The 27,594-nt window shown below is 47.1% G+C and overlaps 1 long non-coding RNA gene across 1 annotated transcript; it reads right to left on the reverse strand.

The window, feature by feature from the left end:
• Positions 1-316: 316 nt before the first annotated feature.
• LOC146335299 (uncharacterized) lies at positions 317-27,594 on the reverse strand. The gene is made up of 3 exons (XR_014785991.1): positions 27,533-27,594; positions 3,499-4,202; positions 317-512 (listed from the first exon to the last, which is right to left on the reverse strand). It is a non-coding gene; the product is annotated as an uncharacterized LOC146335299 (long non-coding RNA).

Genomic DNA, 27,594 nt, shown 5'->3' on the forward strand with positions numbered 1-27,594 from the left:
CTGCCTCTGAGTCATCTTTGGAGCCAGAGGGGGGATTGAAGCCAGGGGACATGACACCCCTTCCCCCCTGCTTTGGGGCAGCCCCTGCTCAGGAAAATGGGTGCAACATGGTGGTGTCTAGGGATGCCAGCAGACATGGCTTAACTCAGATGGGCTAAGTGCAATGTGTCCAGTTCTGACAGCTGTATCTGTTTGCTTGAAAGCCTCACTCTGTCAAATGTAGGGCTACTCCAGCCCATGCAAAGCCCGTGTTTAATAGAAGACAATAAACTAGCCCTTATCAGGAACACATGAAAAAAGGACAAGAGCAAAAGGGCTCATTGGAGGAGGCATAGATTCCAGAAGGTTCAAGCCAGGCTCTGAAAAGTTTGGCTGTTTATCTTTACCTCTGCTGTATTAATTTTTAATTTTAAAAAGAAGGATCCATGAAAACATCCTGAGATTCTCACATTTTGATCTTTCAGAGAGAATGGCACATGAAAGAGATCTCACTCCAACTTCAGGAGCTGCACCTGAATGAAGTACAAAGGGGAAAGTGTTCAGCTTTTTTCTTTCTTTTTTCAAGATAGGCCAATGAAAGGGATTGTGTGTGGGGGGGGGGAGACGTTTGTTAGGATTTAAGAGCTCCAAAAATAAAAGGGAGGGGAGATACCGTGCAGGAGTGGGGAATATACAGCCAAACATTTAGTTAGTTAGTTTTACATTTATATCCTGCCTTTTTTTCCTCTTGCAAGGACCCCACGGTGGCTCACATGGGGCCTCCTCCTCTCCATTTTATCCTCACAACAACCCTGTGAGGTAGGTTAAGCCAAGAGTCAGTGACTTGGCCAAAGTCACCGAGTGAGATTCATGGCAAAGTGGGGACTAGGTCTCCCCAGTGGCCCAGTCCCAATCCAAAACTCTAACCGCTACACCACATTGGCTCTGGTTAAACCCCTTGCTATCAATTCTAGGCATATCCAAGCTTGAGTACGTAGGAATTGAAGCATCACCTTTGTTTCCTTATTAATTTAATTAGTGCCATTGGTTGCCCATGCAGCTTTACTGAGTAAGGAAGAACCAAAAAAAAGAGAGAAGTCTTTGCCCCAGAAGAACATCCAATCTAAAATGAAGGCATGATGGAATCTAGCAGGAAGGGAGGAAGGGAGAGCCAAGGATGAAGAGGAGCAAATGGAGCGACATCTCTGCTAAGCCTTCTATTTCATCTGGGGATGAAAAACCCTTATCTTCCACTTTCTCCTCTCCCCCCACTACTCTCTCTGTCTCGCCTAAGAAGAGCCCTGGGGGATCAGACCAAAGGACTAATGAATCCAGCCTCCTGTTTCCGACAGTTGCCAGACACACGTTGGTGGAAGTTTCTATGCCATTCATGAAGGTGATCACCTTTTGGCCTTTGGTTCTCTCAGCATCTGGTACTCAAAGGTAGACTGCACCTATACATCAGGGGTGCAGGCTTGGGGGCCAAATCTGACCCACCAGGGGTCTTGATCTGCCCCTCCGTAATTCCCCAGATGCAGTGGTTCTGAGGTCAGTGGGGCTGTGAATCCACTCTGGATTTCAGTCAGAACCAGTCAGAACTCTAGAGGAGCTATCCAAGGTTCTGAATCCTATCCCCGAAATGGGTTCAGCACCTTGGATAGCTCCTTTATAGTCCTGCCTGGAACACAGTGTGGATTCAGAGACCCACCGACATTGGAGCCACCAGACTCCACTGCCCAGATGGCCATGCCCCCTTCCCAGACCCCACCCACTTTCCCACCACCACCAAATGTTTGGCAGCTTCCCAGCATTTGTGCAGTTCCTTCCCCCATTTGAAGAGGCTGAAAGGCCAAATACATCCAATTCATCAAAGTGCAAATTCAAAGATAACAGAGTGTCAGTCTGCATATTGGTTCGGAGATACGACATGAGTGACGTTCTTTCTCCCTTGATGGCAGGGAATTTGAACCTCTTTCAGCCTGAGGACCACATTGGAGAAGCTCTCAGGGGCCGCATTCCACTGGAGGGTGGGGCTGAAAGCAAAAGGGGTGTGGCCAAAGGCAGAAGGGGAGGGGCCAAGCTACAAAAAATGCCAGCATATTGTAGCTTAAAGCTCTTACTCTCAGTAACTAAGCATTAGAAGAGGCATTTCAACCTGGGGGGGGGGTAAATAAAAGTTGGGAAACCACCCAATCATCAGTGGTTGGAGGAAAAGGGAAGGGGGCTGAATTTGGCTGGCAGGCCTTAGGTTGACTCCCCTGCTTCACGCCAGCCCGAGCTCCTCAATGGAGGGGGGGAAATTGGGATATCAACATAACGGATTCAGTCATGTTGCCAATGTGTGTCCCCTGACAGGCCTGCAAAGATGTTGCACGAACACCCTTCTAGAACTTTCCACATAATGCTCACCTCTGCTACGCAGTTCATGACTTCTGATTTCTTGGCCTCACATGCCTTAGCAACCCCAGCAACTTTCTTGGGCTTAACGTTCCGATCAGTCAAGCGTGGGCTCGCATTTTAGGCAGGCAATGGCCTGGCCTTGAACAGACCTGAGGAGGAAACCTGTCAAGGTCTGGGTTTTCCGCCATTATGAAACACATGGAAGGGGCTGGCTTCCAGCTAAAAGGTGGCTGCTTCCCCCATTCTCTCTCTCCCCGCCCCCTGTGCCTGCTGCTCTCGCTCCCTTCCTCTGACTGGCAGTCATAAAACTCGTCAGGTTCATTAACTAGAAAATACACTTCCTGCTGTACAAATGAAATTCAACTGACTGACAAAATAACAGCCCCCCCTTTCTTTATTATTACTTTGCACTTCATGGATGAAAGAAAGGGGGCCCTCAGCCACAATTCTGGAAAGCGTGCCCTCGGTCTCGGATCACTCACTGCACAAGGGAGTTGTGAGGTTATCCCTGTCTGTGTCTGCCCTTCTGGGCCCTGTTCCTGCAACTTATAGGCATTCAGCAACCAGCTAGGGCGACAAAAATCTGCCTGAGAATACATGAAAGGGGGGGCCACCCCCTTTCCCTGGCCACACCCCCTTTCCCTGGCCCCACCCCTTTCACCTAACCACCAATCATTGGCTGGTTTCCTGGCTTTTCTGTAGTTTTCTCCCCATTTTCAAAGGATGGAATGCCTCTCCTAAGGCTTAGCAAGTGGCAGGAACAGCTTTATGCTAAAATGGCCTGGTATTTTCACCCCGCCCTTTTTGCCTTTGGCCCCACCCCTTTTTGCTTTCAGCCCTACCCAGCACTGGAAAGTGGTCCCCAAGAGATTCTCCGGAATGGAATTTGGCCATCCAGCCCTTCCTGCTGATCACCATTCCGCTATCATCCCTGCAGCGGCAGAACATTCAGTCTCTCTCTCTCTCTCTCTCTCTCTCTCTCTCTCGGCCTCCTTTCTTCAAAACTCCTGCCCCTCCATATCCACTGTGCTGTCTCTGCACTCGCACACTCAACCCAAAGAAGCCTGATGTAAACATCTCCCCCCTTCATCACTGCTCTTGATTGCCCCAGAAACTCACCTGGGCTCATTTTTGCTTTATTTGGAAGAGGAGCTTGTAAATGAAGAACTACCAATAGAGATTGCTCGGTTTTGTGGGACATCGCTTGGATTTTCAGGCCAGGGTTCTAGGTGCCGCAGATGCTGAAAACTTGGAAGAGACACCGTTGAGGGCTGATAGCCCCGGAGAAGCAAAAGGGAGATTGACTAGGACTTTAGTATAGCTATGCCTAGAGACTATCTAGCTGAGCGTCCTGACAGACCTGGTCCCTGCTTCTCTGGCTCATTACACCTGGCCTGGGAGCGGGAGGCCCTGACCGACTGATGGACTCCAGCTACAATGGTTCTGGTGATTTTTGCTGTTTGGATGTGTTTGTTTCTCCTTTGTTTGACCTTAGTATCTTTATTATTCGGTTGTTTAATCCTACTATACATTGAATAATGTCACGTGTTTTTATGTGTATGGTTATTTAAACCTTGTGATTTCTAATTGTTAATTATTTGGAAATGGTATATTCTGTTGTCTAAACCTTCTTGATATTGTTGACAGCCACTTTGAGCATGGTTTTGCCCTGGAAAAGCAGCATACAAGTAAACTGATGACGACGACGACGATGACGATAGGAGGGAGGAGGTTAAAGCAGGTGTGCCAGTCCACTTTCTCTCCAGGGGCTGGATTCAGTTCTGGAGAAGCTCTCAGGGGACTCATTCCAGTGGTGGGCAGAGCTGAAAGAAAAGGGATAGTGTGGTGTAGTGGTGGGAGGGTTGGACTGGGAGCCGGGAGATCCGGGTTCTAGTCCCCATACAGCCAAGGAAGCTCACTGGGTGACTTTGGGCCCATCACAGACTCCCAGCCCAACCTACTGCACAGGGTTGTTGTTAGGATAAAATGGGGAGGTGGAGGATAATGTAAGCCACCTTGGGTTCCTTGCAAGAGGAAAAAAAGGCGGGGTATAAATGCAATAAATAAATCAATAAATGCAATAAATGCAATAAATAAATAAATGGGGCAGGGCCAAGAGCAAAACAGGCCAGAATATCAAAAATGCCATAAATAAATAAATAAATGCAATAAATGCAATAAATAAATAAATGGGGCAGGGCCAAGAGCAAAACAGGCCAGAATATCAAAAATGCCATATTTTAGATTAATGGTCTTACTGCAAGGGCCAAAGGAGAGGCATTTTAGTCTTTTAGAATGGGAGGAAAACTGTATAAAAGCCGGGAAACCACCCATCCATCTGTGGTTTGGGGAGAGGGGGTGGGGCCATCTGATAAACCACCGTGGACCACCAGACAGCTGGGCGTACCCCCCGGGCCTGATATTTTGCACCCTTGCTCTAGACCACTGGCCCTGAGAGTGAAGGCCAAAGCTGAACTGGAATGCACCATGAAAAAGGCGGCCTGTCATTCCGATGCAGACAAGAAAAGGATAACGGTTATTTCTCTGCCGCCTGCAACAGGCAGATTGCTTCAGGGCCTCTGGGAAGGGCAGTGGTATAACTCTGCCTTCCTTTTATGCCGTCAATTGACTGACCCGCATCCGGTGCTGGCGAACCAGCTGTACAGTTCCAGCTTAATGAATGACGTTTCGTATCACGGACAGAGGCAGCTAGCTCCTCAAAGAGCACGCGCCAGGCAGAGAGAGAGTCCTGTTTTGATGGTTCATGAACTGCAATGCACCGGCCGTGATGGGAGAGAGGTCATAGACCACGAAGAGCACTGTCATTTTTTAAAGGGAAGCATAATTTTGCAACTTAGCAAAAGAAAAACACCTGGTTGTGAAACCCGCTTCCTCCCCCACCCCCCACTTCCTCCTCCCTGGATTCTTCCAGGGTTTACCGTGCTCCACCTTGCCGAGTTTTCAAGCCAGGTCATATTTCTTCACGCCGCAAGGCTGCAAACATAAATTGCTCTAATCGCGTCTTCTTCACACAAGGCTCTTAATGGGCTGGCAGAAAAAAACCATTGCCACCAAATCCAGCAATCGCAAATACACTTAGAAGAAAGGGTTAGCCCAGGGGTGCAGAGCCTCTTTCAGCCCAAGGGAGGGATTCTATTTCAGAGAAGCTCTCGGGGGCCACATTCCAGTGGTGGGCAGGCCAGAAGTCCAGAAATATCAGCATATTTTAACTTAGCTGTTACCACCATTAACTAAACTTTAGGAGAGGCATTCAACTTTTTAGAATGGGGGAAAAGACTGCGCAAAAACCAGACACCCCCCCAACAATTGGTAGTTGGGGGAAGGGCGTGAGACCATCTGAAAAACCCAGCTGGGCTAGTTTGGACCCATGTGTTCAGCCCCTGACTTAAACAGAATTTACAATGATGGTGAGCATATGGCTTCTTAGTTACCTTCTCATTTTATTTTACTTTTAAAACTTCCTTCCAAGCGGAATTGGAAATACCTACCTGATCCATAGCTCTCCACTTCCATATTGCTTTGTCACATAAATGCCGTTGTCCGTCCATAAAACCTTACGATGTAATTAATCAGCCCGACATTAAATCCTTTTGTAATACTTCTGGGGTTAACACACTCTCTAAGAGTGCCACTTGAAATTAATAAGTTTTTAATGTCCCAAGAGCTACCAAACCCTAGCTTCTCTCTTCACTGCCTCCCTCACACCCTCCTTCCACCCTCTCCAAGAGGAAGTTACAGAATTTAAATAGAAAAGTAATTTTCATTTATGAGACAAAATCATTATTCATAAAGGACGAATTGTAAGGAATGGGAGGGGAAAATTTTTTTCCAGTTAATTAGGGACCTGAGCAACTTCGTTTCTCTCTCTCTCTCTCTCTCTCTCTCTCTCTCTCTCTCTCTCTCATAAGCCAACTTGGATGAGGGGAAATATATATTTAAATGCAAATCAAATTGAAGAGGAGAGGAGAAGGGAAGGGAAGGGAAGGGAAGGGAAGGGAAGGGAAGGGAAGGGAAGGGAAGGAGGGAGGAAATACCCATTTCTCCGAGACCTTTGAAATTGATCACCTGTTTGCCAGCAAAACTGCAGGAAGTTGGACAAGTGGAGCCAGAAACCAGCTAATTCAGAATATGTGACGGTTGTGTTTTCCACTTATCGATTGGGAGGTGTCAAATTTGAGATTTCTCCCTGCTGTTCATCTCAGGATACAGAAAGGTGATGTGGGGAAGGGGGAGGGAGAGGGGGGAACCAGCCCGTCCAGAAAGGATGTCGAAAGATGTGCGATGAAAAGAGGGTGATAAGGGAACACTGCCAGTTGGAGGACGGCGAGGAAATGACAGATTGGGGTGAAAAGTGCCACTGCGGAAGGAGGGGTGGTAATTTCTGAAGAGGGATGAGAGAGAGAAAGTATTTCTGCACTGCCTCTGTATCTCTTTGTCACATCTCAGCCAGGAGGCTGCGCTTTGCTGTGCTGTTGGGGTTCTTGGCAATGAGGGATTAATAGCATTGTGAAGTGCTGCAAAAATAGGCCGTGCTTTCTTGCAGGTGTGTGTGGGCAGGGCTCGTGCGACAATCATGCTCCATGACATGACTGGCACCATATAAATTCAGATGAGGCCCATGAGGTTATAGGGCCCTCCAGTGAAACCCTTGACGCCCAGGTAAGGGAGAAATACATGCCAGCTGTCACCCACAGGCGAGATTTAATTGGCAGAACTCCCTGCCACAAAAGATGGCGACAGCTGGTAGCTTAGGTGGCTTTATAATGGCGGGTTAGACACATTCATGGAACAGGAGAGGTCTATAAAGGGGTGTTTGCCCTGTAGCTAATATGGAAACTCTTATGTTCACTGGGACTATTCCAGAAGAAAATTTTCAGCCCAAGGCTGAATCCCTCTTCAGACGAGCTCTCTGGAATGCAGCCTCCCAGAGCTTCTCCAGAATGGAATTCAGAACTCGGGCTGCAAGAGGTCCCCCACCCCTGTGATAATGGCCCGCTTGCTCCTTCATTTACCACCTGCAAAGGAGCGTTCAGCTTCATGGTGAAAAATGCCCAGGCCAGAACTCCAGGAAGAACATCAGAACATCAGAAGAGCCCTGCTGGATCAGACCAAGGCTCCATCTAGTCCAGCATTCTGTTCACACAGTGGCCAACCAGCTGCCAACCAGCTGTCAACCAGGGACACACAAGCAGGGCACCAGCACAACAGCACCCTCCCACCCATGTTCCCCAGCAACTGGTGTACGTAGGCTCACTGGCTCTGGTAGTGGAAGTAGCACAGAGCCATCAACACTAGTAGCTATTGATAGCCTTTTCCTCCAGGAATTTGTCCAACACCCTTTTAAAGCCATCCAAATGGGTGGCCATCACTACATCCTGTGGTAGTGAATTCCATCGTTTAATTCTGAGCTGTGTGAAGAAGGATTTCTTTTTATCTGTCCTGAATCTCCCACCAATCAGCTTCGTAGGATGACCCCAGGTTCTAGTATTATGAGAGAGGGAGAGAAATATCTCCCTGTCTACCTTCTCCATACCAGGTATAATTTTATACACATGAGATGGCAAGATTGAACATCGACAACTTGAGAATCAGCAAACTAAAATGGACAAGCATGGGCGAATTTAGACATCACCTTGCCAACAAAGGTTCATATAATCAAAGCTATGGTTTTCCTAGTAGTAACATATGGCTGTGAGAGCTGGACTATAAGGAAGGCTGAGCGCCGAAGAATTGATGCTTTTGAACTGTGGTGCTGGAGAAGACTCTTACAAGTCCCCTGGACTGCAAAGAGGTCAAATCAGTCCATCCTAAAGGAAATCAATCCTGCCTGCTCATTGGAAGGACAGATATTGAAGCTGAAGCTAAAATATTTTGGCCACCTAATGCGAAGAGAAAACTCCCTGGAAAAGACCCTGATGCTGGGAAAGATTGAAGGCAAAAGGAGACGGGGACGGCAGAGGATGAGATGGCTAGATAGCATCACTGATGCAATGAATATCGACTTGAGCATGCTCTGGGAGAGAGCAGAGTACAGGAAGGCCTGGTGTGCTATGGTCCATGGGGTCACGAAGAGTCGGACACGAAACGACTGAACAACAACAACATTGTGTCTCCCCTTAACCTCCTTTTTTCCACACTAAACAATCCCAGCTGTTGTAACCTTCTCTCATAGGGGAGATGCTCCAGCCCCTTGATCATTTTGGTTGCCCTTTTCTGCACCTTTCCCACCTGTACAATATCTTTTTTAGGTGTGGTGACCAGAACGGTACACACTGTTCCAAGAGTGGTCGCACCACAGGTTTGTATCGGGGCAGCATGATGCTGGCAGTTTTATTCTCAATCCCTTTTCCAATTATGCCTAACATGGAGGTTGCCTTGTTTACACTGGCTGCACACTGGGTGGACATTTTCACTGAGCTGTCCACCACAAACCCCAGATCTCTTTCCTGGTCGGTCACCGCTAGCTCGGATCCCATCAGGCTATACTTGAAGCTGGGATGTTGTGCCTCAACGTGCATCACTTTACACTTGCTTACATTGAACCACATTTGCCGTTTGGATGCCCATTCTCCCAGTTTGGGGAGATTCTTCCGGAGTGCTTCACAATCCCTTTTTGTTCTAACCACCCTAAATAATTTGGTATCATCCGCGAACTTGGCCACTTCACTGCTCACTCCTAATTCCAGATCAAAGGAAGGAAGCCGATTGCACAGTCCACGTGACCCCGCTGCAGCAAAAAGGATGTCTGAGACTTGCGGCACCTTCAAAAAGCAAACCCCTTTATTGAGGCAAAAGGCTGAATCTGGCCCAGGTTAGGACAGCATGGGCTTGCTCGGAAGCCAGACCCACTGTGTTCAATGGGGTTTACTCCCTATGAAGCATGTTTAGGATTACAGCCTGTATGTGCAAAGCCTTTGAGGCAGCCTGCCTCCAGATGTGTGGGACTACAACTCCCATCAATCCCCAGCTGGGGTTGATGGGAACTGTAGTCCAACACATCTGGAGGGTGCCAGGCTGGTGAAGGCTTCTTCAAGGTGCCGCAAGACATTTCCTTATTTTTCCCCTCACAGAAGCAAAGATAGGAGAGTAACTGGGAAGGAAAGATGGGGTCAGAAAGACCTGCTTCACCCAGATGCTTTAAAAGGGGATTGAAAAGGGGCTCAGAATTCAGCTGGCTGATGCAGGTGCAACATTCTGGCAACTCAGCTCCTTGGAATCCACCTCTTGCTCGCGCCAGCCCAGTAGTGTGTGGCTGAGATCTGCACTGCCTGCCTCTTCGCCGGACAGCTTCCTGTGTTCTGCATGGTTCCAGTTCCTGACCGATTCCTGCCACAATTTCTCAGGCATCCCTCTGGCTCATCGTTTTCTGGAGCATATTCTAGAAGTGTACTACTACTATCAGTTCTTATGGGACACTGGCCAGGGTGGGGAGGGGGCTCACCTTTGCCATGTGTAAACCCAAGCATACAGCAACACCTTCTTGTAGCTACACATTGGAGGAGAAGATCAGTACCAGGTGGGCCAGCTGTCCGTCCGTAAAGCTTGTCCACCACAACTGATCTTCTCACTGAGGAATCACTGGCAAGCTTTTGAGGAATTGTGGACTTCCCTGGAAGACACTGAAACCCACCAATCTAGTTCTACCCCCTGCTGTGAGGCAGACCCTCTAGCCAACAGGAAACAAACCTTTGGTCATGGACCAGGACACCAAACCCACATCCATGTGGGATCCTGATCCCTTGTCCACAGAATAAAAGGCTCCAGTTAACAGTGATGGGAGGGGACTCAGTCACGGAAAGGAGGGACTGCTTCCCCAAGACACATTTCTCCAGAAAGATGGCGTTGGCTTCCTTGCACCCTGAGGGTCACATTGCTGTCCTTGGACACGGCATACTCTGAGGATTCTGGCCATGGGGACAATCATATGCTACAGCCACTCCCACATCACCACAGCTTGAGGCTGTTAATACAGCCAACCTAGAGGAGCCACACTCCTCTTTAAGGCTTAGTTTTGAATTGATCTTTGTTGGAGCAACATACAGACAATCCTGTCTGGCTGCCAGCCCTGCTTAGAGACTTCTATGGTGCCAATCTCTTCTCATCTTTCTTCCCTTGCAAGCTCTCCAGACCCCCTGCTAAAGAGACAACCCACAGTAGAACCTTGCAACCCAGACTTCTGCAACACCTACTGCCATGAAGCCCTCACCGCAATCGAAGAAGTACAGGACATCAACAGGACCCATGGCCTGAAATAGTACACCTTCTCCCTGAATCCATCTGCATTGGGGGCAGTCTGTTGTAGAATCTGACCCTTCTACACCTTTTGTGGCATGTTGAAAAGGATGAAGAGGAGATGGTACAAGTGAGTCCTGGCCAGTCTCCAGTGAAGAACTGGAGGATGGGATGAAGAGCTCATTAGGGGAACTAATTGGCTGGGGCTCTGATTTGGTGCGGGAGAGAGGTCATTCTGACAGAAATTATATCAGCAATAGTTCCCAGGAAGAGATATTTCATGTTCTTTCCCTTTGTGCTCATGAGAGTCCAGTAATGGGGAAGTTCTCTCTGTCTCCTCATTAGCACACCATTTGCGTTGTGTGCCTTCAGTTCTTTTAAAATGCTCAACCTAGATCATTCCCCCTTTCTTCCCCTTCCCCCTCCCTGCCCTTCGTTCTTCCCTGGCAACCAGAAAGAAGATCGGAGTTTGGGCGTAATTATCTCATCATCCCAGCAATTCATTTGTGCCCCTTTTTTTCATCGGGGCAATTAAGGAACAGCTCGTTAAATTCATCATTACGGAGCTTTTTTCAAACTAAGACAATTTTCTCTCCCTGCCCCCCTCCTCCAATCAAAGGGATGCATATTCATAAAGTGGGGTTTTTTTAACTTAAAAAAAAAAACATTTTACCCAATGAAGTATAATGGATCCATCAATTGATACATGTTTAGCTACAAGCAACAAGATCTTGATGTCAGTTCTTCAGCTTGTTAGAAGGAAGGCGAGGAGGGCAAGGAAAAAAGGTTAATAAAATTATAAATGGTGCAGAGGAAATTGCTACAGATTTCTCTCCTTCCCACTTAGCACTCGGATCTGTGGCCTCCTGACTAGTGCTGTGCCAAAACTTCCTCCAGCATTTTTTTTTTTTTTGACCATTTTCATTCAATTTGGTAGAAGAGAAATTGCTTTCAAAAAAAAATCAAGTGGTGAAGAAATTTCGGAGAAATTCTCATGGGTTGGCTTTGGGTTTCTTGGGCTTACCTTACTTCAGAGGTGGCCGAGGAGTGAGCACAAGGGTCCCATTTTTCATCGTACCATTATCTCTCTGGCAGCCTGTAGCCTCCTCAGCTTCCTGCACTTCAACTAAAGCCCAGTTTAAGGCACCATGAGTAATTCCTCCCATAGGGCTTTTTCAGATCAGGACGTGCAGGCAGCCTGGGAGGCTGGCTGTGATTAGATAAGCTCAAAATCTCCACAAAAGTACATTATAAAACATCCTGAATGAGGCTGAACAATGGAAGCCTCTTGCATGGGGGGAGAAAAATCCAGGAAACTGGAGGACAGATTTTGGCAGATCACTAACTCCACACATCCCTGAGACTAGACACACCACTGCCCCCATCTGCATTGCAGTGGATGCAAACTGGAGACCAGCCTGCCATGACAGTTGATGCTGTTGCAGCACAACCCCCCCCCAAAAAAAACCCTTGGGTGGGGGAAGAAAGAGGCTGTGCTGCTAGCGGGGAGCTGGGAGAAACTGTTGGGAATTTCTCCTCCCCTTGGAGAAATTCGGTGAAATTGTCTCCCAAATTTCTCTGCCCACAAGGAAGGTGGAGAATTTCAAGAAGCCGTTTGCGCACAGCTCTGCTCCCGACAAAACTGAAGCTTTGGAGCAGGGATGGAGAAAGACTTTTCAGCCCAAGGGCCAAATTCCATTTTGGGGACCGCATTGCTGCAGTGGGCGGGGCCAAAGGCAAAAGGCATGGGGCCAAAAATACCCCCCAAATATCAACAAATACCAGAATGTTTTAGCTTGAAGGTCTTCCTACCACTAACAAAGCCTTAGGAGAGGCATTTCAGCCTTTTGGAACAGAGGGAAGCTGTGCAAAAGCTGGGATGCCACCAAATAGTTGGAGGAAAGGGATAGGGTCAGGAAAGAGGCGGGCCATCTGGGGGACCCCCAAGGGCCAGATTTGGACCCCAGGATATTTGGCCCATGGGCCTAAGGTTGCCCGCCTCTGCTCCGAAAGCTCAGGACCAACAACGGGAGCTCTTTCCTCACATTAGGTCTCATTAACTGGTGGAACGCAGCAGCGCAACGGATTGCCATAGCCACCAGCTTACGCGGCAGTCTGGATGCAATGAGAGAGGACAGGTTTATCTATCAACAGCTAATCTCTTTTTTGGAACTATTATTATTATTATTATTATTTGCTAAATTATACCCTGCCAACAAGGCTCCACAAAGCCCTCAATTGAGTAACATAGCATTTTAAACAACAATAAAACTATCAATTAAAAGCAGATTTTCCCACAAAAAATGAATATATCCTGACCAACACAGATCAACCAAAGCAGAAACAGCAGAGCCCTGGTTTTATTTTATTTTTTCAATCCCTGATTGGCAGATTCCAGAAGACATACAAACCTGCACCCACTGGGGGATTGCCTTTTTTTTCTTTTTTTCTTATTTTTTGTTATTAACTTTTTATTGATTTTTTTTTACTGTATATGTAAACATTCCCCCCATATCCCCTCTCCTTCTACCCGCTGCCTGTTTATCTCCTTCCCCATCACACAAGCACACACACACACAATTAAAAATAAAAATAAAATACAACTTCAAAATAAATGAATAGGACTAAATAATTAGGAGGAGGAGAGAAAGAAGAGGAGGAGGAAGAGAAAGAGGAGACATGTATGTATCAGAAACATACATCATGCAAAGTATCCCTGTGTTATAGATAATAATAATAATAATAATAATAATAATAATAATAGCAGCAGCTACAATTGACACAATTGACATGCTACTTGGTGTGGTCCAGCTGACATCTAGTCTATATGTCGCTCCAAGGACAGCAGCCAACTGTATTATTCTGTTAGCACAAATGACGTTGTGCTAGCAGAAACCTGGTTCTGAATGATGCGCAAGAGAAGAATCCAACCAAATTACATTTGCGTGACTGTAGTTGCACGAGCAGTTGTGTGTTATGCTGGTGCAACACATTGTGCAACCTGTTGTGCAACTGGCTGCGCGTTCTGCTTGTGTTACGCGACTGCGCATTCTGCTTGTGTTGCATTCTTCTTGTATTACATTCTGCTTGTGTGACATTCCGCGCATTCTGCTGTGTTATGTGGCTGCTGGCACAACTGGTGGCACAAGGGTAATGGGCGACCGCTTGCGCGATGGAAAGATTCAGTAGAGCTCCGCTAGTGCTATTTGAATTTGCAGAAGGTCACCATTGGACACTGCCCAAAGAATCCACCCCAAAACGCTTCCCATCTTTTTCTAAATTTCCTCGCCGCATGTATGCCAACCACCCTGGGGTCGTTTGTGTTCACATTTCTTCACCCTGTCTCTCATAGTTCAGTGTTGACATCAACCTGAGGACCACAGTTGGAGTGACTAAAAATGTCTTCCTTCCTAGCAGCCTTGAGAGTGACATGGAAGCAAAGCGCCAGACATAAAAACATAAGAAGATCCCCACCGGATCAGACCAAAGGTTTATCAACACCAGCTTTATTATTGTAGTTGTTGTTGTTGTTATTTACATTTCTGTATTGCCCCACAGCCAAAGCTCTCTGGGCAGTTCACAAAGATTAAAAACCATTTGAAAATACATTCCACACAGTGAAAAACGATTTACACAAAAACTTTTTGAACAGATGGCACACACAGCAACAACATATGTCTAAAAACAATCCATAAACAATCAACCAAAGACAATCCAGGACCGGATTAAACTCAGTCAGTGTAGGCTGCCAAATGCCTGAGAGAAGAGGACAGTTTTAACCTGGCACCAAGATGACAATGTTGGTGCCAGGTGGGCCTCGTCAGGGAACTGGGGGGCCAACACTGAGAAAGCCCTCTGCCTTGTTCCCACCCTCTGAGCCTCCCTTTCTGTTCCCACAGTGGCCAACCAGTTGCCCCAATGGGAAGCCCACAAAGAGGTCATGACAGCAACACCATCAGCAGCTTTGTTCCCAGCAACTGGCATACAGAGACATACTGCCTCCAATCCTGGATTTAATGTGTAGCCACCTTGACGAGTAGCCCCTGTTAGACAAGGAGTTACTGGTGAACTTACAGTGGGACGAGGGAGCCCAGAGATTTTATACCAGGGGTGAGGAACCTCTTTCAGCTCAAGGGCCAAATTTCATTTCAGCGACACTCTCGGGGGCCTCATTCCAGTGGTGGGTGGGGCTGAGCCAAAATACTTGCCTTTTTTTTTTTAGCTCAAAGCTCCTACTGTTAGTCACTATGCCTTAGGAGTGGTCTTTCAGTGAAAAGGGAAACCCAAAGTCCTGCAAAAGCTGGCACCCATGCACACTTTTGGGGGTGGGGGTAGCAACAGGAAAAAGGTGCTTGCAGGCATTATTAAAGAAGAATCCCATTCAACTTATCACTGGCTTTAATTACAGGCTTCCCCCCCCCCTTTCCTTCCTCCCAATATGAGCCAGCTTTCCGTCCTATAATTCAATTTGGTCTTTTCTTTTACATTAATGTAAACCACAGTAGTTTACAATCTAATTACAGTGAACTTTAATAGAGTTAGCGGAGGGATGGGATTAGTTGCCCCTGGGCCCTTCCTTTCTCCTCTCCAGATGCCTCTGCTAATTTTCTAATTATTTCCTTTTATTTCCTTAGGTTACGGATTTTAAGGAAATAACATTAAGATCAGCCAAGAAGGTCAGATGACTTTTGCCTTCCCTAATCATAAACAAGGCAGAATGTTCATCTAAATCTCCCTTTTCCCCTTCCATCCTTTTAAAACAGATTGAGATATTGTTCTCAGAGAGGGTTTAGTCTGGCCATGTCTAGAAGAAAAGTACTGAACTATATCAGCACACTCCCTCCCTCCCTCTATCTGAATTCATTTCATTCTCTCTCTCTCTCTCTCTCTCACACACACACACACACACACACACACACACTCACACACTCAAGATCACTTCACCTGGATAAAAACAGGCCACCAGGTGCCCTCCCAGATTTCTTGGACAATAAATCCCATAATCCCTGCCCATTGGTCATGCTGGAGGTCTCTGCCCTCATGGAGTTTACAATCTAAAATTGACAGTGAGGAAAGCAAAAGAGAGTGGCAGGCCACTGTAGTAAGCTCCTCCTCCTTCAGCTGTCACCACCACCAGCCATCCCAGCATCCTGCATTGAGGGAGATGAGAGGGAGAATCAGAGCCATTCCACCAGCCCTGATGGAAGACTTCCTTTTTTTCCTCTTCCCTCCTCATTCCTTTTTCCTTGTCCCTTCTGTCTTTTTAGATTGTAAGCCTGTGGCCAGGGACTGGCTGCTTTTTAATTATTATTGATTATATGTAAGTTGTTCCAGTAGCCTTTTTGGCTAAAGAATGGGATAAAAAAAAATACCGTAAATAAATAAATAGCAAGGCACGAGCAAGAGCAAATGCTGTTGCTATGCATAGTTAAGCTTGTTACATTCAGGGAGAGGGATGAAGTCAGAACTCTTGGAAGGAAAAGGTGTGCTTTCAGGAAGGATCTGAGGAAGGCTGTGGGGACATCACAGCTTCCAAATGCTGTCGGAAGCAACGCCGTGCCAGAAAAGAAAATGTTTTTTGCAGATTTAATCCAGGATTCTGGCGACCAGATACCGTTTGGTGAGTTTTCACCTAATTGTGCCTAAGCTATGCAAATTGATCAGAATGTCAATAACACAGTTGCCTCTAATGAGCCAAGATGACCTCCTCACAATGATGCCAAACTAATTATGGTCTATCCCCCCACCACCTCTTTCTCTCACCAATTTCAGCTTAGCAGGCATGAATTTGGCCAATCAAGGCTAGGGATGTCAGAAAAATCTGTTTGGGGGGTAGAGTTTGACTAGTTCTCCTAGGCTCACCCCCCTCCCCGGATGTCCTTTCAGTTCATGCCGTGGCGCCCAACTCGATCTACAGTAAGCTGGTCTACTTTGTGGATTTTCTGGAAATGTTAGGCATTGAGGGGGGGGGGGAGGTTCTGCAATGTGTGCGAATTCCTGAGCAATTCGTGCAACTCACAGCTGAATTTGCATGATGTGCACATATTTGGCCACAACTTGCATAAATTTGGTTATAAGTTGTGCAAATTGCTCAAGTATTTGTGCAAATGGCAGAACCTTTCCCACACACACACACACACACACACACACACACAAAATGCAGAAAAACATTCCCAGAGTTTGGGGAACAGCCCGCAACTTGGCTCACAGACATAAAGTGAGTCATACACGCCATGGAATTCCATCGAACCCAAGAAGAACCATATTTCCCAGCAACGGACATCCCTAATCGAGGCAGAGTGGCAGGGACCTGGCATGTGTAGGAATCATGTCTCTTTGAAATGGGGGTGGTGCCACCGTGCCACCCTCTTCGGGCCATGCCAGGCGTCTCCTGGGTGGCCCTGTTCTATAGGTCTCTCATTATCCCTCCCTCTATTTCCAGTGTTCAGTGGTGTGTGCCATTGCACATGTAGCTGAAATGACACCACCCACATGCCAGCGGGAGGTATCCACAGGGTTGAGAAAACCCCAAGGTTTGCAGAAGGACCTCAAAATCATACCATAAAGTGGGGATATTGAACCTGTTTTAGCCCAAGAGCCAAACTCCATTTTGGATCAGCTCTGTGGGGCCATGTTCCAGCAGTGGGCGGGACTAAAAGCAAAAGGGAGGGGCCAAAAATGCCAGCATATCTGAGCTTAAAGCTCTTCGTGGCAGTAACTAAATCTCAGAAGAGGCAGCTCAACATAAGAACATAAGAAGAGCCCTGCTGGATCAGAACAAGGGTCCGTCTAATCCAGCATTCTGTTCACACCATGGCCAACCAGCTGCCCACGGGAAACCCACAAGCAGGGCATGACTGCAACAGGACCCTCCCACCCATGTTCCCCAGCAACTGGCGTACACAGGCAGGCTGCCTCTGACACTGGAGGCAGCATAGAGGCATCAGGACTAGTAGCCAGCCATCGATAGCCTTCTCCTCCATGTATTTGTCCAATCCCCTTTTAAAGCCATCCAAACCTTATAGAACAGGGATATACCTGCACAAAAGCTGAGAAACTAGGATCCCAGAAGCTCCAGTTCAGGCCCTGGATCAAAAGGGAGACATTCAGTAAGTTCGTATTAAAAGGCGAACTGGATGTCTTTCTCCCCCGGCCCCAGGAGACAATGAGGGGGGTTGCTTTGTGGGGTGAATGAGCCCTTTTTCCACATGGAGATTTTTTGAGGGGAGTGGAGGGTGGAGACACCCTCCAAAGAGGCACCTGATGGCTGTGTGTTGTGCACCTGTGAATTCATCCCCCCTTTTTTTAATTTGGTTTTTGGTTTTTTAAACTCCCCCTTTAAAGACCGGAGCAGAACCGATAGCCTAAATTAAACCTGCGGAGAGTGCTTGTTTAATTGAAAATGCCATCTGTAATTTAAATGTCAGTGCTGGGGACAGTTATTAAAAACCCCTTCTTGATTGCCGCGCCTCATTTCACAGTTTCGAAACAGACAAGGGAACACCAGAAATGGAGCATGTAACACCGTTGAGGCCAAGCAATTAATAATTCTCACTGCCTGCCTACACCCACCCCACCCCTGCCCCACGCCCACCATTCTTTTCTCTTGCCTCACCCATCCCACCCTGATGCCGGGGCCTTAACTGAGCCATAACCAGTTCTCCCGTTGAGGCTCCATTTCGGAACGTATGGAGAACAAATAGGGGAAAAAATGAGTTTTCCTCTGAACATGGGCAGGAAGCCTTTTGAACGTCTTCAGCCTGAAGGCCAAATTCCACTTTGGAGAAGGTCTCAGGGGCCACATTCTAGTGGTGGGCAGGACTGAAGGCAAAAGGGGCCGGGCCCAAACCCTGCCAATAGCAGCCTATTGTAGCTTACAGCTCTGACTGCCAGTGACTCAGCCTTAAGAGAGGCATTCCGGCCTTTTAGAACGGGGCGGGAAATGGCATGGTCCCAAGATGTGGTCCGGAGGCACAGGAGGCTGCCCCCTTGCTGAAGCTAAGCAGCTCTGGGTCTGGCCAGTGCTTGGAGGGGAGACCACCTGGGAACCACATGTAGCCACCTTGAGTTCCACGATGGAAGAAAGGTGGGGTATAAGTGTAAATAAATAGGAACATAGGAGCATAGGAAGCGGCCTTATATCTAGTCAGACCCTCGGTCCATCTAGCCCAGTATTGTCAACGCTGACTGGCAGTGGCTCTCAAGGGTTTCAGGCAGGGTTCGTTCCTCACCCTACCTGGAGAAGCTGGGGATGGATCCTGGGACCTTGTGCATGCAAATCATGTGCTCTATCACGCTGAGCTATGGCCCATCCCAATAAATAAATAAATGCCAGGAAACCAAAAAATAATTGGTGGTCAGAAAAAGGGGTGGGGCCAGGGAAAGGGGGTGGGACCATGTGGATAACCCTGAAGGGCTGGATTTGGACCACAGATCAGAGGTTCAACATGCCTGATGTACAGAGCACTCACCCTTCTCCCCTTCCCAGTAAGTAGCCCTTGTATTTTAAAAATCAAGGACTGGAAGGAAGCGGAAGCAATATTTAATCAGGGACGCCTTGACTATGGTCGGAGGGCCTTCCTGATCTTCAGGTTAATGCTTCACATGTCCAAGGCTCCAGCTCTCAGATGCAATGGGGTCGTGGCCAGTTTTGAAGTGCAGGTGCTGGCTGTGATAGTCGGCATAGCCACGCCTCCAGAGATGCCAGGCAGCTGTGTGGAACCTTAGCAGCAAACAGTTTTTGCCTCCACCAGGCTTTTGTGAAGTGAATGGGTCTTAATGGCCCATTCAAGGCCAAGCCACTGCCGATAATTTGCATCACAACAGGGAATGATACATTGCTGCTGGGGGAATCCATTTCTCATCTCCTGTGAGGGCTGCAGGTTAGCTCAGAGGGAAGTCCAAGGGCGGGTGGCAGACGACATCAGCGTCCCCGCTAATAAAACAGTGCTGGTGCCATGTCCCTGTCAGCCCCAGCTCCACTGCACCATGGTTCAGAGGGCTGTGTTTTCTGCCCGTGCCCCAACTCCGGCAGCTATACTGTCCATGTGGCACTGCGAACACATGCACAGTTGCGCGGCTGATGACCCAGCTCCAGCCGCCACGGTTTCCACATGCCACTGCACAAGTGCGCACATGTTCTTCACCACTTTGTGCACCCGGAAGAGCATTTTACATTCACCCCCATAAGTCTCCTCTGTAATAATTTATTTATTTATTCATTCATTCATTCATTCATTTCATTTCATTTCATTTCTATACTGCCCAATAGCCGAAGCTCTCTGGGCGGTTCACAAAAATTAAAACCAAACAACACACAATAAAACAATTTAAAATATATAGAACATTAAAACCACAATATAACAATACAACCACAATAAAACCTAGCAGCAGTGCAGGAGTTTAAAATACAGATTTAAAACAGCAAAGCTAAAAATTTCAAAAGCTAAAATGCTAAAATGCCTGGGAAAATAAAAAGGTCTTCACCTGGTGCTGAAAGGAATACACTGTACGTGCCAGGCAAACCTCACTAGGGAGCTCATTCCAGAGCCAGGGTGCCACAGCAGAAAAAGCCCTCCTCCTAGTAGCCACCCACCTCACTTCCTTTGGCAGGGGCTCACGGAGAAGGGCTGCTGACGATGATCATAAGGTCTGGGCAGGCACATATGGGAGGAGGCGATCCTTCAGGTAACCTGGCCCCAAGTAATAAGGCATCTGAATCCGAGAAGGTGGAGACTGGTGGCTCCAATTTCATGGGGGGGGGGTGAATCCGCTCAGGGTTTCAGTCAGAGCTCTACAGGAGCTGGGTTTAGCACTTTGGAGAGCTCCTTCAGGGTTCCGACTGGTTCTGGCTGAAACCCAGGGTAGATTCGCCACTCCATGACGTTGGAGCCTCCAGCCTGCTGGTTTTAGCTCCAGCATCTATCTCATGTCATATACCTGGTTTCGCACACCCACACGCACACGCTCACGCACATCACCCTCTCGTTGTCTTTTCCTTGCCAAGCCATTTGTTATTCAAAGGTACATTTGGCGGCCTGAGTAATCTTTTAAGCCCCAATCTCCATAATTAAGCAGGTAGAACAGAATCAATTGCACTTGGCATCGTTAGAGACACATGCTCCCCACGACCCCTTTTTTCACCCCCACCCCACCAGCCCAGACAGGAACAGCAGAGGCAATGGCACTGGATCCAGGTGCCAGGGGAGGCGGGTTAAGAGGGAATCGATCTCTCAGGCAGATGCCAGAAAGCAGGGGGGCTTCTGAAGACCCTTCTGGCAAGCACCCAACCGTTCCATGATATCTTTCCGGTCGCGCACGCAATGTTTGCCTGCGGAAGCAAAGAGGGGAGCCAGCATTTAAGGGAAGGTACTGTACTTGAGGGCAGTGGAGGCTTTGAATCGGCTCTGGGTTTTGGTCAGAAGCAGTCAAAACTCTGTGGGAGCTCTCCAAAGTGCTGACCCCTGTCCCCAAACTGGGCTCAGTGCCTTGGATGGCTCCTTTAGAGTTCTGACTGGCTCTGACTTAAACCCAGAGCGGGTTCACAGCCCCACCAAAATCGGAGCCAGCAGCCTCCACTGCCTAAGGGTGAGCGGAATTAGGGACTGCATTTTAACACAAACTTACCAAACATTGTCATCTTGTCTGTAATCGGGGCTACACGAGGGGTGGGGAACTTCAGGCTTGGAGGCCAAAACCGGCCTTTTGGGGTTCCTCAGACAGCCACTCCACCCCCTTTCCACCACCAATTTGATGATTTCCTGGCATTGGCGCCGTTTTTTCCTATTCTAAATGGTTGAAATGCCTCTCCTGAGATTTAGTTACTGGCCACGAGAGCTTTAAGCTCAAAGATGCTGGTATGGGGGGGGCGCCCCTTTTGCTTTCAGCTCCACCCCCCCCGGAATGCAAACCCCCACCCCCCCACACACACACAGCCCTGAGAGCATCTCTGAATTTGAAGTTTGCCCTTGGGCTGAAAGAGGTTCAAGATGCCCGCAGCACACGAACCAATGTTCGGTTGTCCTTCGAAGTTCAGACATCTCCGAATTTCACGGTGGATTTCTCCGATCAAAACATGCCTACAGCAAATGTACAACTGCTTTGCTCAGAGCCGAGTGGCTGCTGAGATGGGGTCAAATTGTCTTGAAGAACTATATCACACACACACACACCTACTGGACCTGTATGTTTGTAAAGAAACCGGCCTTTATGGGTAAACCTGGAGTCTGCAGTGCTTTCACCGCCAAAGGAAACTGACCTTGTTAAGGCTATACTAAATGGCCCGCTGCTGCTTGGGAAGTGGGGGGTGCGGGAGCATGAAACGGGAATGGCCAGGGACCCATAACCCTCCGCATTCTTGGTCTGGTTGCATTCTTGGCCTGCAGGAAGGTCAGCTTGTAAATCTATTTGAGGAGCCATGCATTTAGGCCTCTTAAAAAATCCCTGCTAAAGGAAACTCAAGTCAGACAGGGTAGGTGCACAGAGGGGGTGTGCTGGAGGCAAGAGGGTGGCACTTGCTGGACACAAGCACCAGAGCTGCGTTAATGCAGCAGCTGCTACACACACAGAGAAAGATACTCAGAGAGAGAGAGAGAGAGAGAGAGAGAGAGAGAGATGCACACAAATATATACAGAAAGAGACACAGAGAGACAGAGACAGAAGGAGAGACAGACAGAGAGACAGAGACAGAAGGAAAGACAGACAGAGAGACAGAGGAGAGAAACACACATGAACACAGAGAGAGAGAGAGAGAGATGCACACAAACATATACAGAAAGAGACACAGAGAGACACAGGGAAAGACAGACAGAGAGGAGAGAAACACACATGAACACACACACACACACAGAGAGAAACATACAAAGCGAGGGACATCCAGAGAAGACACAGAAACATACACACAGAGAGAGAGAGAGAAACACACACACACACACACACACACACACATATACACCAAGAGAGACAAAGAGAGAGAGACACAGAGAGAAACATGCAGAGAGAGAGACAGAGACAGAAAGAGAGACGCAGAGACAAACACACAGAGAGAGAAACATACACCGAGAGAGACAAAGAGAGACATACAGAGAGAGGAACATGCAGAGAAGACACAAAAACATACATACAGAGAGAGAGAGAGAGAGAGGCAGAGAAAGACACACACAAACACAGGCACACAGAAAGCTTTAAACTAAAATATGCCGGTATTTGGGGGGCCGCCCCTATTGTTTTTGGCCCTGCCCATTTTAGCCATCAGCTCCACCCACCACTGTAATGTGACCCCCAAGAGCTTCTCGACAATGGAATTTGGCCTTTGAGTTAAAATAGGTTCAACACAGGGACTTCTGGGTAAAAAAAAAAAAAAAAAAAGGCCACTGTCCATAAGAGCACCATGTCGGGGTGGGACAGTACATTTGCCCCATGCCAAATTTCCTCCCCTCCCCTCAAATTGCCAAAACAAGTCTCTGATATCAACCCTGAAATGGGAAGGACGTTTGGGGTCAAGTCTAGTTCAATTTGCTTTTTTCTCAAGGCATACAAGAAATCCTCCGGCAATGTGCGACTGAACTCTGGCCTACCATTGGGGAATTACCAGCACAAGACAAGTTGGTCACACACATACACACAGAAATCTTGCTCAGAGCAGAAACTCATTTCTGCCTATTCAGTCAAATCCGCACTGCAGAAGTCAGAGTGAAAGACAGGGGGGGGCATGGAGGTGTGTGATTCCTCCCCCCTTTTCTCCCCCTCTTATTTTCTACATATTTTTGTCTTGTACTAGGAATAATTCATTTTTCTTGTGTTGGAAAGGATAGTAATTGATCTCAGAGTTTGCCGCTTTGCCTCCCAGAATGGTTTCATTCGTAATGTAAGAATAAAACTCTGTTAGGTCAACCACACGGCAATAAATACCAGATGCGCATTAGCTATAATATATTGGATTATTCCACTCACTGGTGACAGAAAAAACAAGATTTCATTCCCTCAGCAAGGCAGGCAAAGAAAATCACTTTTTCTTGGCTGGTTTTTTCCCCCTCTTCTTTCTCTCCTTTTAAGTCATTTTCATCTGTTGTAGAAACACACAGCAGAGATTGTGGCCCATATACACACATACACACACACACACACACACACACACACTAAATGTTCCACCAGTGAGAAAGGGGCAAAGCTCAGTTTCAATACTAAATTGTTCTGATTCCCAAAATGTCACCTATTTCTCAGGGTTATGGATTTCTGCTTCTGCAGGATGGTAGAAGGGTTTTTTTTTATTTAAAAAATAAAATAAAATAGAGCCAATGGGAGCACAGAAGGACATTTGAAGCTTTGTATATGCTCCAATTCTAAGGGAGTGTAGTACGTGCTACTGGAGGCAGAATAAAACTTTACAGGAGATAGTGTGCTGCAGTAGGTACAGCCTTCTGTGAAATGAGTGTCTTGTGCCCACACAAGACACTACGCCCACTATGGCAGCCATTTCATGAACGGACAAGCCCCGCCCCCATGGCAGCCATTTTGTGAGAGCACCCACAACGCTCCCTCAAAAATCTCAAACATGCCCACTGACCCAAAAAGTTTGGGAACCCTTGAGGTTAGCCTGTCAGGCTTAGACTGGGAAGTTGTTGTTGTTGTTGTTCAGTCATTCAGTCGTGTCCGACTCTTCGTGGCCCCATGGACCACAGCACGCCAGGCCTTCCTGTCCTGAGCCCTCTCCCGGAGTGTGCTCAAGTTCATATTCATTGCATCGGTGATGCTATCTAGCCATCTCGTCCTCTGCCGTCCCCGTCTCCTTTTGCCTTCAATCTTTCCCAGCATCAGGGTCTTTTCCAGGGAGTTTTCTCTTCGCATTAGGTGGCCAAAATATTTGAGCTTCACCTTCAGTATCTGTCCTTCCAATGAGCACTCAGGGTTGATTTCCTTTAGGATGGACTGATTTGACCTCCTTGCAGTCCAGGGGACTCGTAAGAGCCTTCTCCAGCACCACAGTTCGAAAGCATCAATTCTTCGGCGCTCAGCCTTCCTTATAGTCCAGCTCTCACAGCCATACATTACTACTGGGAAAACCATAGCTTTGATTAGACGGACCTTTGTTGGCAAGGTGATGTCTCTGCTTCTCGCTATGCTGTCTAGGTTTGCCATAGCTTTCCTCCCAAGGAGCAAGCGTCTTTTAATTTCAGGGCTACAGTCACCGTCTGCGGTGATCTTGGAGCCCAAGAAAGTAAAATCTGTCACTGCTTCCATTTCTTCCCCTTCTATATGCCAGGAAGTGATAGGGCCAGATGCCATGATCTTAGTTTTTTCAATGTTGAGTTTCAAACCAGCTTTTGTACTCTCCTCTTTCACCCTCAACAAGAGGCTCTTTAGATCCTCTTCGCTTTCTGCCATTAGGGTGGTATCGTCTGCATATCGGAGGTTGTTGATAATTCTCCCAGCAATCTTAATTCCGAGTCGACCTGTGATTCATCCAACCCGGCGTTTCTCATTATGTACTCTGCATATAAGTTAAATAGATAGCTTCAGTTGGTCCTTACTAAAAGAATAAAAAAGAAATCCAAAATCTGCACCACCTAAGTGTAACACCAACCAAACTGTCGCGAAACAGAGAGCACGCTCTTGAGTTCTTCCGAATCGTTAATCAGGACAGATGGTCAGACCAAATGACAGGGCCCCAGGTTGGTTTACATCAGTGGTTTTCATTCCTCGGTCCTAGGATGGTATCTTGGCCAATTTTTGTTGTTGTTTGTTTGGACTTCCTTTTTAAAGCCCCCCTTTCCCTTTCATCACCCATCACATCAGCAGCATCCAATCTGTCAGTCTTCCCAGGTCATCTCTCACAGCCATGCAGGATCCATGCGCCACCACCGAAGTCCATGCCTGATCGCATTTGTCAAAGGTGAGACGTGGCACTAAGCCCCCTCAGGCAATTAATTGGCTTTTTGTTCGGCAAGAGTGAACACAATCTCATCTTAATCTCCATTATTTCTTCTTGTAGAGCAGCGTCAACACAAGATTAGATTTAATTTTCAAAAGAAGAAGAAACTGACGAATCTCAGGTCTTTTCACTTTTTCCCCCTTTTAATTCGTTTTGTGGTGCTTGCTTTCTCAGCATTCAAGAACAGCCTCTTCATCCAGCAAGGGAGAGATGTGGCACATATAATTTCTGGGGAAACAACACTCTCTGATCTGCAAATCTTTTGTCTCCTAAGCTCTGATGTGCGAGTGGGGGAACTGAGGGGGTGAAGGGGGAGGAGAACCATTACTCAGTCAAGGAATGAACTCTGCACCTGCTCAGAATTTTAGGTAGATACTGGGGAAGCAGAAAAGGCACTCTGTACATGCTCAGATGTGGGCTGCAATGCTATACCCTATTGCTGTGAACTGCCAGAGAGCTTTAACTATTGGGAAGTATGGAAATGTAATGAATTAGGGCACAGTCCTATGCATGTTTAGACAGACAAAAGGCTTACAACTCCCAGCATCCCCCAGCCAGCTGTGCTGGGAGTTGTAGGCTTCTTATCTTTGCACCTTAAATAAATATTCAATTCAATAAAGCTTGTATTGTTTCAACCAATGGTTACAACAAGCATACAAAAAATATAGATGACTAAAATCAGATAAAACATATGTTACACATTTTTAATCAGTTTGCAAAGTCAAAAACTTTATGGCTTTGGGCTGCAATGGCAAAACTGGCCAGTGCCAGGGGCATTGTCTTATTATGCCATGTAAACGAAAAAATTATTCTGTCTGAGTTGGACCATTTTTTTCTCAAAAATGTATCTAAACACTTGGAACAAATTTGGGGAAAGATAGAACAATAGAACAGATAATAAGGCAGGCCCTCCACTTTGCCAGTGCGACAAGGGCAAAGTCTGGAGGCATTAGGTGTTACATTAAAACACCCTTCCAAAACTGCCATTTTTGTCTGCTGCATCCTTAATCATGTTAGAGCTGATCTGAGATGAGAATTAGAAATAAGAATCAAATATCTTTCACACTCAAAATTATTCTTGGTCTGCAAGCCAGGGTGCTATGTTGTTACTGGAAACTGCACAAAGGTCCAATTGGATAGAAACCCTATAAACCCTCTCCTTACAAACCGCTTTACTGTGGGCTGTATTTAAGATAGTGAAATACTGGGTAGAGAAGCCATAATAATGAACTGGGGAACTTAATCTCTGAAAACAAGATACGGTATTTGATGGATTAGCTCTCATTTGCCCTAAAAGACACAATTTGGGTAATCTGGTTGAAGGTGAGAAAAAAAAAATCTTGAGCCAATATTAAATACATAAAAATTCCCCAGACATATTGAACCCCTTTCATCTCAAGGGCTGAATTCCATTTCAGAGAAGCTCGTGCAGTGGTGGCAGGGCTGAACGCAAAAGGGGTGAGGCCAAAAATACCCCAAATGGTCACAGGTTGTTCCTTAAAGCTCTTCCCGCCAGGAACTAAAGCCTTCAGAGTGGGCTTTAATATATTTATTATATATTTTAATATATAAAAATATATTTTATATTTAGAAAATATAATTATTTATTAAAATATAATTAAATCATCGATAATATTAAAATTGTATAAAATATCAAAATTTTAAAAGACAGCAACAATATAAACAATAGTATCATTCCATCATATTCTCACAGGTCCGGACTATCTATCCCCAAAGGCCTGCCAGAACAAAAAAGTTTTTTCCTATCTGCGGAAACACACCAAGGAGGGTGCCGCTCTCGCCTCCCTGGGAATGGATTTCCAGAGCCTTGGGGCAGCCACCGAGAAGTAGGCATGGCGGAGCCATGGATCTCAGTGAGGCCAAATGCCAGCGCATTCAGCCCCCTGAAATCCGTGGCGGAATGAAGCCCTCCCCCCCCCCCCGCAAAATGGGCCCGGAACGAAGCCTACCTTGGTCAGCCGTTCTGGTGCTCCTCGAATGGTGGCCACGTCTGCAGCTGCCATTCATGTCT

This window comes from Heloderma suspectum, chromosome 15, assembly GCF_057233095.1.
Source record: "Heloderma suspectum isolate Gila_16-S chromosome 15, 16-S_ref, whole genome shotgun sequence".
In the NCBI taxonomy this organism is placed as follows: Eukaryota; Metazoa; Chordata; class Lepidosauria; order Squamata; family Helodermatidae; genus Heloderma; species Heloderma suspectum.